This window comes from Balaenoptera acutorostrata, chromosome 1, assembly GCF_949987535.1.
Source record: "Balaenoptera acutorostrata chromosome 1, mBalAcu1.1, whole genome shotgun sequence".
Lineage (NCBI taxonomy): Eukaryota > Metazoa > Chordata > Mammalia > Artiodactyla > Balaenopteridae > Balaenoptera > Balaenoptera acutorostrata.
This window is the reverse complement of record NC_080064.1, coordinates 78,839,124-78,850,360: the sequence shown is the minus strand read 5'-3', so window position 1 is coordinate 78,850,360 and position 11,237 is coordinate 78,839,124. Positions and strand designations below refer to the sequence as shown.

The 11,237-nt window shown below is 38.3% G+C and overlaps 1 protein-coding gene across 4 annotated transcripts in view; it reads right to left on the bottom strand.

Annotated features, from left to right (window-relative positions):
• PKN2 (protein kinase N2) overlaps window positions 1-11,237 on the bottom strand; it is a 190,982-nt gene that overhangs the window by 36,221 nt on the left and 143,524 nt on the right. The window lies entirely within an intron of this gene.

The following is an 11,237-nucleotide window of genomic DNA, read 5'->3' as shown; positions in this document are numbered from 1 at the left end:
TATTAAAAAGTAAGAAGTGATGAACAGGGCCTTGAAAGGCAGTGGCTTTAGAGATATAAGAATGTTTAAGTAGGTGTTTTTTCTCAGTGAGCTTACTGAGCAGAAGATGATGCTAGTAAATAGTAACAGACAGATTTCAATTTCCAGATGTTTACATTTCACTGTATAGAATCTGCGTATCTATCTACAGTTCTTTGTTATTTTTACTAATTGAGATACTCAGTCTAAAGAATATTTAAAATGGAGATTATTGGGCCTGAGGATGTCCAGGAATTTTTTTAACAAGCACCTTCCCCCTGGGTGATTGTGATGTGTAGATGTTTTGCATCTCACTCTTTGAGGAACACTGATTTAAGGTCTCTTGACTCTTAGGCAATGTAAGTGAAGACCAACAACATTTTGCCCTTTTGCCAGCTAGGTAGTTTGTACAGGGGACTTGAATCCATGCTAAACAAACATCCCCACTGCTGTAAAACAGGTGTCATGGTTCTTATACATTTGTAAAAAGGTTAGCACTAGATTAAAAGGACAATCTCCTATTGTGGCCTTGGTGGGCAGATTGCAACTCTGGTCCAGAGAGGAACTTTCCCCTCTATAAGATCAGACTTCCACTGTCATTCCTCTTGACCATGGAAGGGGGATAGGTATTGGACCACGAAGACAAATGGTATTTCTCCCTTATACTAAATGTAGGACACTCAAACACTACTACTCAAAGCTGTGGAAGAACACCAGACAAATCAACACAAGAACACTATAACCCAAATACAGGATTGCAAGGATAGTGATGAAATGTATACGCCAGGCACGTAGAACCCATCTTACCCAGAGTGAGACCGAAGAAGAAAAGAATTCCTAGGTTAATGTCCCTTTCTGGGCACCATGTTTTGGCCCCCAGCACCACACATCTCCATCTGTCCAAGTATGGACTGAGAGCAGTAGCCTCCCTCCTCTAATGCTCCCCAGTTTCTAGTGATGGACCACAGAAGTCCCATTCAGTAATGACGACTCTGCAAGCTGCAGCCAGTTAAGTAAATCTTAAAATAGTTATTTTTGCAATTATCGAAGGTTAGTGCATGCACATTATAGAACATTTGGAAAATGCATAATGAAAACATCCATGAGCCACCCAGAAATAGCCACCAGCGTTTTGGTATTTTTTTTCTTTCCAGCTGTTTGCTATGCTTTATTTTTAAAACGTAGCTGCAGTTCAGGTATAGTAATGTGATTTGTTTAGTTTTTTTCATTTTCCTGGCTACGAAAATGTATTAGGTAACTAGAAAAATGCAGCTAAGCATAAAGGGAAGGGAGGGACCTAGCTTCTGCCACTCAACTAGGTGAACATTTTGGTCTACTTTTTAGAATACATTTTAAAAACATGGGTCAATAAAACTGATTTTAAAGAGTCACCTGTGGGCAGAGGGTGTATTTGCTTTTTTAGAGAATGGAGCTTTTATAGCCTTACCTCAAGGTATGGAAAACTCCCCCTACACAGGTGGGCAGCCACCTCACTGAGAGCTGATCATGTGTAGAATTTGAAGCCTGTTTCTGTTTGGGGCCTACATTTTTAGCGAGTTAGGAATATTAGTGAGCGATGCAAGGCCATTTCTATGACGATAAAGTAGATCCATCCTGTTCATGCTAGCATCTTAAACAGCTGAAAACTTGGTTACTGTGGCCCCTTCCATTCGGGTATTTAAAACAAAGACTTGCTGGAAGCCACTTTTATGGACCATTTCTATTACTCTAGTTCAAGGATTTGATTATAAGTTTCATGGAATCTGAGTTTGCTCCGGTCTGATCTCCCCATTTTGTAGTTCAGAGAAGCCTAGAGAAACCAAAAGCTCTGTCCCAAGTTCACTTAGCAGAGATGGGACTAACTCAGGTCTCGATCACTCAATCCACTGCTCCTTTCCACTGAACCATACTGTTGAAGCTTATTTCATAGGAAGCTGCTTCAGGCCTGACTTTAGTTGTAGCTTTCAAATAGACTTCAGTTTATAAATGAACAGAATTATTCAATGCAATACTTGTATCTGGCTCTTTGGGGAAAGCTCTTCAGAGTTGAATTTTTGAATTATTTTTAAATCAGCTCAGGTAACAAGGAGTTAATAGCTAGAAATTGTTCTTTTAGCTCTTCCTCCAAATGAAATGCTTCTTAAACTGAATGTCTCTTGATAGTAAGCCTCTGTGTTCAAAGCAACAAATGTACTTTACCCAGGGTTGTCTTTGGTTTCTGAGCTAATTTTGTATCACAGGTGCAAGATTTACTTTGATTATCAAGATTAACAGCTGGGAGGGGTCAGCCTATTACCCATCTGGTCCTAATCCAGCCAAGAGGCCTCTGTGCCCCATGCCAATATTTCCAGTTGTCAGTGGCCCTGACTTTTCCTGTTGCTGGAGTTTTAATCTCATTTGCAAACTGTGGAGCTACTGAGAGATTTTTGGCCCCCTGAACACCTCACTCTCTCCCTCCCAGGTATTATACACATACATACTTCTTACATCAGGATCTCAAGGTCTTAAGGTGTCACTGCAAAACCACTATTTATTTGGCTGATCTCTAGGCCATAGGGATGCCAGCATCTCTCAAGAGCACAAACTTCCATTCATAATCCTTACTGGCATTTCTCTGGCTGGGGGGACTTTTAACTGCCATTCTAGGGCACTCAAGCTCATACTTGGTGAAAGAGGAGCAGGGAAAATGTGACCATGAAACTTTTCTTTTGCAGAGTATCACAACCTCATGGTCTTTCTCTGATCTGCAACAGCCTATGGCTGCTATAGCCGTTTTTTGGGGTTTTTTTAGGTCATCATTCCTCTTAAGTCGATTTACAATGTTGTGTTAATTTCTGCTGTACAGCAAAGTGATTCTGTTATATATACTTTTTTTAAAGATTCTTTTCCATTATGGTTTATCATAGGATATTGACTCTGTGCTGTACAGTAGGACCTTGTTGTTTATCCATTCTATATATAATAGCTGCTAACCCCAACCTCCCACTCCATTCCTCCACCAGCCCCCTCCTCCTTGGCAACCACAAGTCTGCTCTCTATGTCCATGAGTCTGCTTCTGTTTCGTAGATAGGAGCATTTGTGCCATATTTTAGATTCCACATATAAGTGATATCATGTGGTATTTGTCTTTCTGACTTACTTCACTGAGTGTAATAATCTCTGGTGGCATCCATGTTGCTGCAAATTGCATTATTTCATTCTTTTTTATGGCTGAGTAGTATTCCATTGTATATCCATTCATCTGTCAATGGACATTTAGGTTGCTTCCATGTCTTGGCTATTGTGACTAGTGCTGCTCTGAACACAGGGGTGCGTGTATCTTTTTGAATTAGTTTTGTCTGGATATATGCCCAGGAATGGGATTGCTGGATCATATGGTAGTTCTAGTCTTAGTTTTCTGAGGAACCGCCATACTGTTTTCCATAGTGACTATACCAACTTACATTCCCACCAACAGTGTAGGAGGGTTCCCTTTTCTCCATATCCTCTCCAGAATTTGTTATTTGTAGAGTTTTTAGTAATGGCCATTCTGACCAGTGTGAGGTGGTACCTCGTTGTAGTTTTGATTTGCATTTCTCTAATAATTAGTGATGTTGAGCATCTTTTCATGTGCTTTTTGACCATCCATATGTCTTCTTTGGAGAAATGTCTGTTTAGGTCTTCTGCCCATTTTTTGACTGGGTTTTTTGTTTTCTTGTTGAGTTGTATGAGCTGTTTGTGTATTTTGGAGATTAATCCTTTGTCAGTTGCATCGTTTGCAAATATTTCCTCCCATTCTGTAGGTTGTCTTTTCATTTTGTTTATGGTTTCCTTTGCTCTGCAAAAGCTTGTAAGTTTGATTAGGTCCCATTTGTTTATTTTTGTTTTTTATTTCTATTGCCTTGGGAGACTGGCCTAAGAAAACATTGGTACAATTTATGTCAAAGAATGTTTTGCCTATGATCTCTTCTAGGAGTTTTATGGTGTCATGTCTTATGTTTAAGTCTTTAAGCCATTTTGAGTTGATTTTTGTGTATGGTGAGAGTGTTCTAACTTCACTGATTTACATGCAGCTGTCCAGCTTTCCCAACATCACTTGAAGACATAACAACCGACACTGCAGAAATATAAAAAAACCATAAGGGAATACTATGAACAATTAGGCCAACAAATTTGACAACCTAGAAGAAATGCACAAGTTTCTAGAAACACACAGCCAACCAAAATTGAATCAAGAAGAAATAGATAATTTGAACAGACTGATCACTAGAAGTGAAATAGAATCTGTAATTTAAAAACTCCCTACAAAGCAAAAGTCCCCTCCAAACAAAAGTCCAAAACCAGATTGCTTCACAGGCAAATTCTACCAAACATACAAAGAGGAACTTATACCAATCCTTCTCAAACTCTTCCAAATATTGAAGAGGAGGGAATACTCCCAAAGACATTCTATGAAGCCACCATCACCCTGATACCAAAGCCAAAGACACCACCAAAAAAGAAAATTATAGGCCAATATCTTTGATGAATACAGATGCAAAAATTCTCAACAAAATATTAGCAAACCAATCCAACAACATATAAAAAAGATCATATGCCACAACTAAGTGGGATTCACCCCAAGTTCACAAGGATGATTCAATATACACAAATCAATCAATGTGATACACCACATAAACAAAAAACAAGTGATCATCTCAGTAGACACAGAAGAAGCATTTGACAAAATTCGACACCCATTCATGATAAAAACTCTTACCAAAGTGGGTATAGAGGGAACATATCTCAACATAATAAAAGATATTTATGACAAACCCACAGCCAATATAATGCTCAATGGTGAAAAGCTGAAAGCCTTCCTGCTAAAATCTGGAACAAGACAAGGATGCCCACTCTCACTTCTTATAATCAACATAGTTTTGGAAGTCCTAGCCACAGCAATCAGACAAGAAAAAGGAATAAAACGTATCCAAATTGGAAGGGAAGAGGTAAAACTGTCATTATATGCAGATGACATGATACTATATATAGAAAACCCTAAAGACTTCACAAAAACTACTAGCACCGATAAACAAATTCAGCAAGGTAGCAGGATACAAGATTAACATGCAGAAATCAGTTGCATACTTGGGAATAAACCTGACCAAGGAGGTGAAAGACTTATACTCTGAGAACTATAAAACATTAATAAAGGAAACAGAAGATGATTCAAAGAAATGGAAAGATATCCTATGCTCTTGGCTTGGAAGAATTAATATTGTTAAAATGGCCATACTACCCAAAGCAATCTACAAATTTAATGTGATTCCTATCAAATTACCCATGAAAATTTTCACAGAACTAGAACAAATAATCCTAAAATTTATAGGAACCATAAAAGATCCAGAATTGCCAAAGCAACCTGAAGAAAAAGAACAAAGCAGGAGGCATAACCCTCCCAGACTTCAGACAATACCACAAAGCTACAGTAATTAATCAAAACAGCATGGTATTGGCACAAAAACAGACACGTGGATCAATGGAACAGAATAGAGAGCCCAGAAATAAACCCACACACCTACGGTCAATTAATCTTTGACAGAAGAGGCAAGAATATACAATGGGAAAAAGACAGCCATTATTTGAAATAAATGTTTTGAGACACCTGGGAAAGAAGATCATTGGTATGTAAAGTACTTAACAAGAGTAATAAAAACAAGCAAAGAGTGATATTATGTTGAATTTAAGATTCTGCCAAAAGATATTTTGTTTTAAATTGACATAGCTGAGAAAGTTAAAACCACAAAAGAATTGGGTTTAGTGCTCTTAAAGATGTTAGAAAGGCTACTTTGTTCTATACTGTTCTGAAAGACAGGTCTAGGATGCAAAAGTTACATGGAGCTCCCAGACGACCATGTGGTCAGGTTGAAGACTTCACTGAAGGTATTTAAGCAGAGACTTAGCTGATCTGTAAGAGACTTCTCTGGAAAGACCTTACTGCCTCTGTGGTTCCTTCTAGCTCTACGGCTATGAGACACCAGAAAACTTAATGATGGACTCAGAACTTTCAACATCTTCCTGCATTGCTGTGGCCCAACAAATATTATCTGGTATTTGAACAACTCCTTTCACTGTCCTAATTTGTCCTTGTGAGCAGAGGTCTTCTCTTCAGTACAAAAGAGGGGCCTGGATTTTGGCCCTTATACCACAGTTTAGCTCTGTGACTTTGAGTCGACCATCATATTGGAGATGGTCAATGACAGCTCTAAGGCATTTTATTAAGGGTCTTCTAGTAGCATGGACATCCAACTGTGTAGGCTAGGGGCTTTGACGGAAGACCTCAGAATTAGCTCCAGTGAGTGACAAACTGGGCCCCCAGCCTGCTTCTGCTCTGACTTTGTTATGTGCTGGAGTAATACTGAAGATTTTGTTTGAAAAGGAAGGTTAAAAATCAATGACCTACTATAACTCTATCATTTTACAGATGAGAACATTAGGGTGAAATGTTCACATATCACTAGTAAGGTGAAATCACTTGTCCAAGGTCACACTAATAGTAGCAAAATAAGGGCTAGTCCTAGGTCTCTTTGCTACCTCCATGTGATGATTTTCCAAGTGGCTATAAGTTTTAAGTGACAGCTTATATGTGGAATTTCTCTACAGATTAGGAAGAACTAAACTTAAATAAGGGATGACTCTTGTGGTGGTTGTCAGAGGGACACTTTTATTATGTTGGAGCCCAACTACAATTCATATCAACAACTAATCGTAGGTTGAATCTCAATCACTCATAGAAACTTCCTAATATTTTATATTATTCTAAATGTCTTTGTATAGAGCAAAGCAGGCCATTCCTTCCTTCATCCTCCACTATGAAGACTCTGGAGATACAAGATGCAAGAGGTGAATAAGGCATGCCCTGTACTGATGCTATGAGCAAGTATAAGATGGAGGTGTGTACAAAGCCCAAGGGAGTCAGAGAGAAGAAGACATTCATTCTACCTGTGTGGAAAGAGCAGGGCACAAAGAGGAAAAAAGTACTTAATTGGAAAGGCCCTTAAAGGATAAGTGGAAATCACATTGATTGGGGAGACATTTCTGTGATGTGGTTGGTATATGGCCCCTATGGGCTACCTGTAGTCAGTCCTAGTCCTTTGTTTCTACCACCTGAAGAATCCTTATTCATCCATTTTTCTCTCTTCTAACTGTCTTATCCTAGTTTAGGCCTTTATCATCTCCCACAGTTGCTGAGGTGGCTCCAAGCTACTGCTCCAGGCTTCAGCCTTGAACCCTCTGATCCATTCTCCCCATGCAAATCTAACCACATTTCTCCCAGCTGAAGATGCTTCAGTGGCTCTGAGGCATAGGTGATTTATCAGAAAGCTAATGAAACTTAAGGTGCACTTGCACAGACCCCTTCCTAGGCTCTGAACTTAATTCCGTAGCTATAAATACAAAATCATGGATTTCTTAAAGAGGGCCCCCCAAATTGTATATACTTTTGGCCCCGCAAAATTTAGATCTGCCCCTATGACAAATAACCCTTTCTGATGTGGAGAAAAGGGAACCCTCCTACACTGTTGGTGGGAACGTAAATTGGTACAGCTACTATGGAGAACAGTACGGAGGGTCCTTAAAAAACTAAAAATAGAGCTACCATATGATCCAGCAATCCCACTCCTGGGCATATAACTGAAGAAAACCATAATTTGAAAAGATACATGCACCCCAATGTGCATAGCAGCACTATTTACAATATAGCCAAGACATGGAAGCAACCTAAGTGTCCATCAACAGATGAATAGATAAAGAAGATGTGGCACATATATACAAGGGAATATTGCTCAGTCATAAAAAAGAATGAAATAATGCCATTTGCAGCAACATGGATAGCCCTAGAGATTATCATGCTAAATAAAGTAAGTCAGACAGAGAAAGATGAATATCATATGATATCACTTATATGTGGAATCTAAAAAAAATGGTACAAAGGAACTCATTTACAAAACAGAAACAGACTCACAGACTTCAAAAACAAACTTATGGATACCAAAGGGGAAAGGTTGGGAGAGGGCTAAATTAGGAGTTTGGGATTAACATATACACGCTGCTATATATAAAATAGGCAACCAACAGGACCTACTATATAGCACAGGGGCCTCTACTCAATATTCTGTAATAACCTATGTGGGAAAAGAATCTGAGAAAGAATAGCTATATGTATATGTATAACTGAATCCCTTTGCTGTACACCTGAAATACAACATTGTAAATCAACTATACTCCAATATAAAATAAAAATTAAAAACAAACGAGCAAAAAAAACCACCTTTCTGAACAGAGCCCACAATGCCTGCATATGACCCTTTCTTTCCTAGTCTTTACTCACCTACTCCATTGCAGTTTTTACATATACTCCAGCTACAGTGAAGTTTCATTTCCTCAAAAGTGCCATGTTCTTTCATCTGTATCATTAAGCTCTTGGAGCAAGGGGTACACAGATGAACAAAGAGAGAATGGATGTTAATCCTTTTTGTCTTCTAGAAAGGAAGAATAAGGAAGAAGGCTCCAGTGGTTAACAGTCTGGAAGTTTACACGTCAGTTTTGCAACTGTTCCATTTTTTTTCCCAACAAAAAGCATTTATTGAGCAACTAGACACTCTCAGTATGTGTTATGTTTAACAAATGGTGTGGTAGTTCATTTGTGGGAATTTTGTCCTTTTGAATTCCTTGATACCCATCCATTCATTCATTTATTCAATCATGCATTGACTACAGTGAGCTTAAGAGCATGAATCTTGCTAACAGACTGGGTTTGAGTCCTGCCTCTTCCACTTACTATGTGACTTTGCACAAGTTACTTAGCTCTCTTAAGTCTCAGGTTTCTTATTTATAAAATGAGAATATTACAGTGCTTTTTTCACAGAGTTGTTGTGAAGATCCAATATGGTAACACAAAATACCTGATTTTTAAAAATGAAGGTTATTGCTTTATAAAAGGCTATTACTATTTATTGAACACTACAGTGTATCAGCGACATGGCACTTTTGAGGAAATGAAACTTCACTGTAGCTGGAGTATATGTAAAAACTGCAATGGAGTAGGTGAGTAAAGACTAGGAAAGAAAGGGTCATATGCAGGCATTGTCGCTGCACTGTAACACAAAATACCTGATTTTTAAAATGAAGGTTATTGCTTTATAAAAGGCTATTACTATTTATTGAACACTACAGCGTATCAGTGACAGAGCTGTGCACTTGGCATCTAAGATGAATAAAACACAACTTTTGGAGAGAAGAGACATGTAAACAAATAAATGCAATAAAGCATGGAGAGTATTTTGCAGGTTATGGTGGGGACACAAGAGGATTTGACTAATTCTGTGTTGGGAGAGAGTGGTCAGAGAAAGATTGTTTTACTTTAGCAGAATCCGGAAGATGATTAGCACTTAAGTTCACTGGGTTTAGCCCCATCTCTGGGAAGAGTGAAGATGATCACCATGAATTAAACAAGGAGGCCTCATACTGCATGGTTCCTGTGGGGATTACAAGCAGTTTGGCTGTCTTGCTCTCCTCCCATCAACATGTAAACACATTCCAATCTCTTCTGTGTCCTAAACTCCTTGATCCCTGGCACTTTCTTGATCTTCATAGCCAAACTTCTTGAAAGATTCCCCCTCATTCCCACTGTAAAGCATTGCAGGCTAGTTTCGGCCCTGGGCACACCAGTAAAACTACTCTCGTCATGGTCTCAAAAATATCCATGTTGCTAAAGCAGGTGGAACATCTCAGACCTCATCTTCACCAATTAACACTTCACATTGTTGTCCATTTTCAATCCTCTTTGAAACTCTCTTTCCCTAGGCTTCCATAATACTAATTCTCTCCTCATTTCCTTCCTACCTCTGGTTACTGCTTTTAGGTCTCTGTTGAGTCTTCCTCTTCTACTCATCCCTTAGACTTTTGTCCTTGGTTGATCCTTTTATCTTCTTGCTCACCACACTCAACCTTAAGTGATCTCATCTACTCCTGTGACTTCAGTTACCATCCAACGACCCTCATATCTCCAGCCCAGTCCTCTTCCTGAATCCTATGCTTGGACATCTCAACATGGATAAGTATAAAACATACTACAGAAAAAAGAAATATATATGCATTCTGTTTTATTTAATTTATATAGGTTTTATTAAGTAAACTAGAGGTAATTTCCAGTTCAAAACAGTTATGCACACTTCAATTCAGACTGCTCTTTTCTTCAAAGGCCTCATTTCAAAGGTCTCCAATTTGGAGTGTTAGCTTCAAATGACAACATTTAAAAGGCCATTTTGGCATTTATTTTCTACCTATTCTAATTAGATTATAACACAAACAACTTGAGGGAGTAGTAAAGCAGTAGTATCAGTGTGTAAAGATAAAGCAGGTACCAAGGAGGCATCAGGGGTTCTTTAGAAATCGAATTGCAATTTATTTACTTTATACAAAAGATCCTGGGCTCTGATGAGTCCAGGATGGTGGATTAGAAAAAGCTACAACTCTTTTTTACAGTGTTTAGATGCTAGAAATCCCTGGACGTCTACTAAGTGGTTTACATGCAGTTTGGAGGTCAGAGATAAAATTACTGGGATTAAGGTTTTTTCACACAATTTCAAATTTGTAAAAGATAAAAGTAGTTACTATTTCCATAGAAACCTAACTCTTTTGTTAATACTTACATTCTTAAATATTTCATGCATACTACACAGACTGCGTTAATCAGATAAGGCAATAAGGTATTTGTCATTTGCATATTGTTTAGTTTCGGTTAGTTTGCATTTTTCATTATTTTTATTGTATTGCATTATGTCCATATTTCAAGAAGTAAACCGACAACTCAAAAGTAGCTCACTGAAATATAAAAGCATGAAGAAGCAAATGCTACAATTCAGCATAATGCTGTAAATGTCAAAAATACTGAACTGGATTCCATTGAGAATCTAAAATGGGAATCTGTACACTTGGAGGAGTAAATTTGTGAGTGTGATGACTTTGTATAAACAGCTAAAAAGAAAATAGAAATTAGGAACTATAAAAACAATCACCTGAAAACTGGATTTTTTTTTTTAGGACCACTGATCTGCTTGCCTGTTTCCTACTGAGGCATTGAAAGTAGTGACATGAGGTTTTTAAGCTTTCATATTAATTTTTTTTTTTTTTGGCCGCGCCGCACAGCATGCGGGGGATCTTAGTTCCCCGAACAGGGATCGAATCTGTGCCCCCTGCAA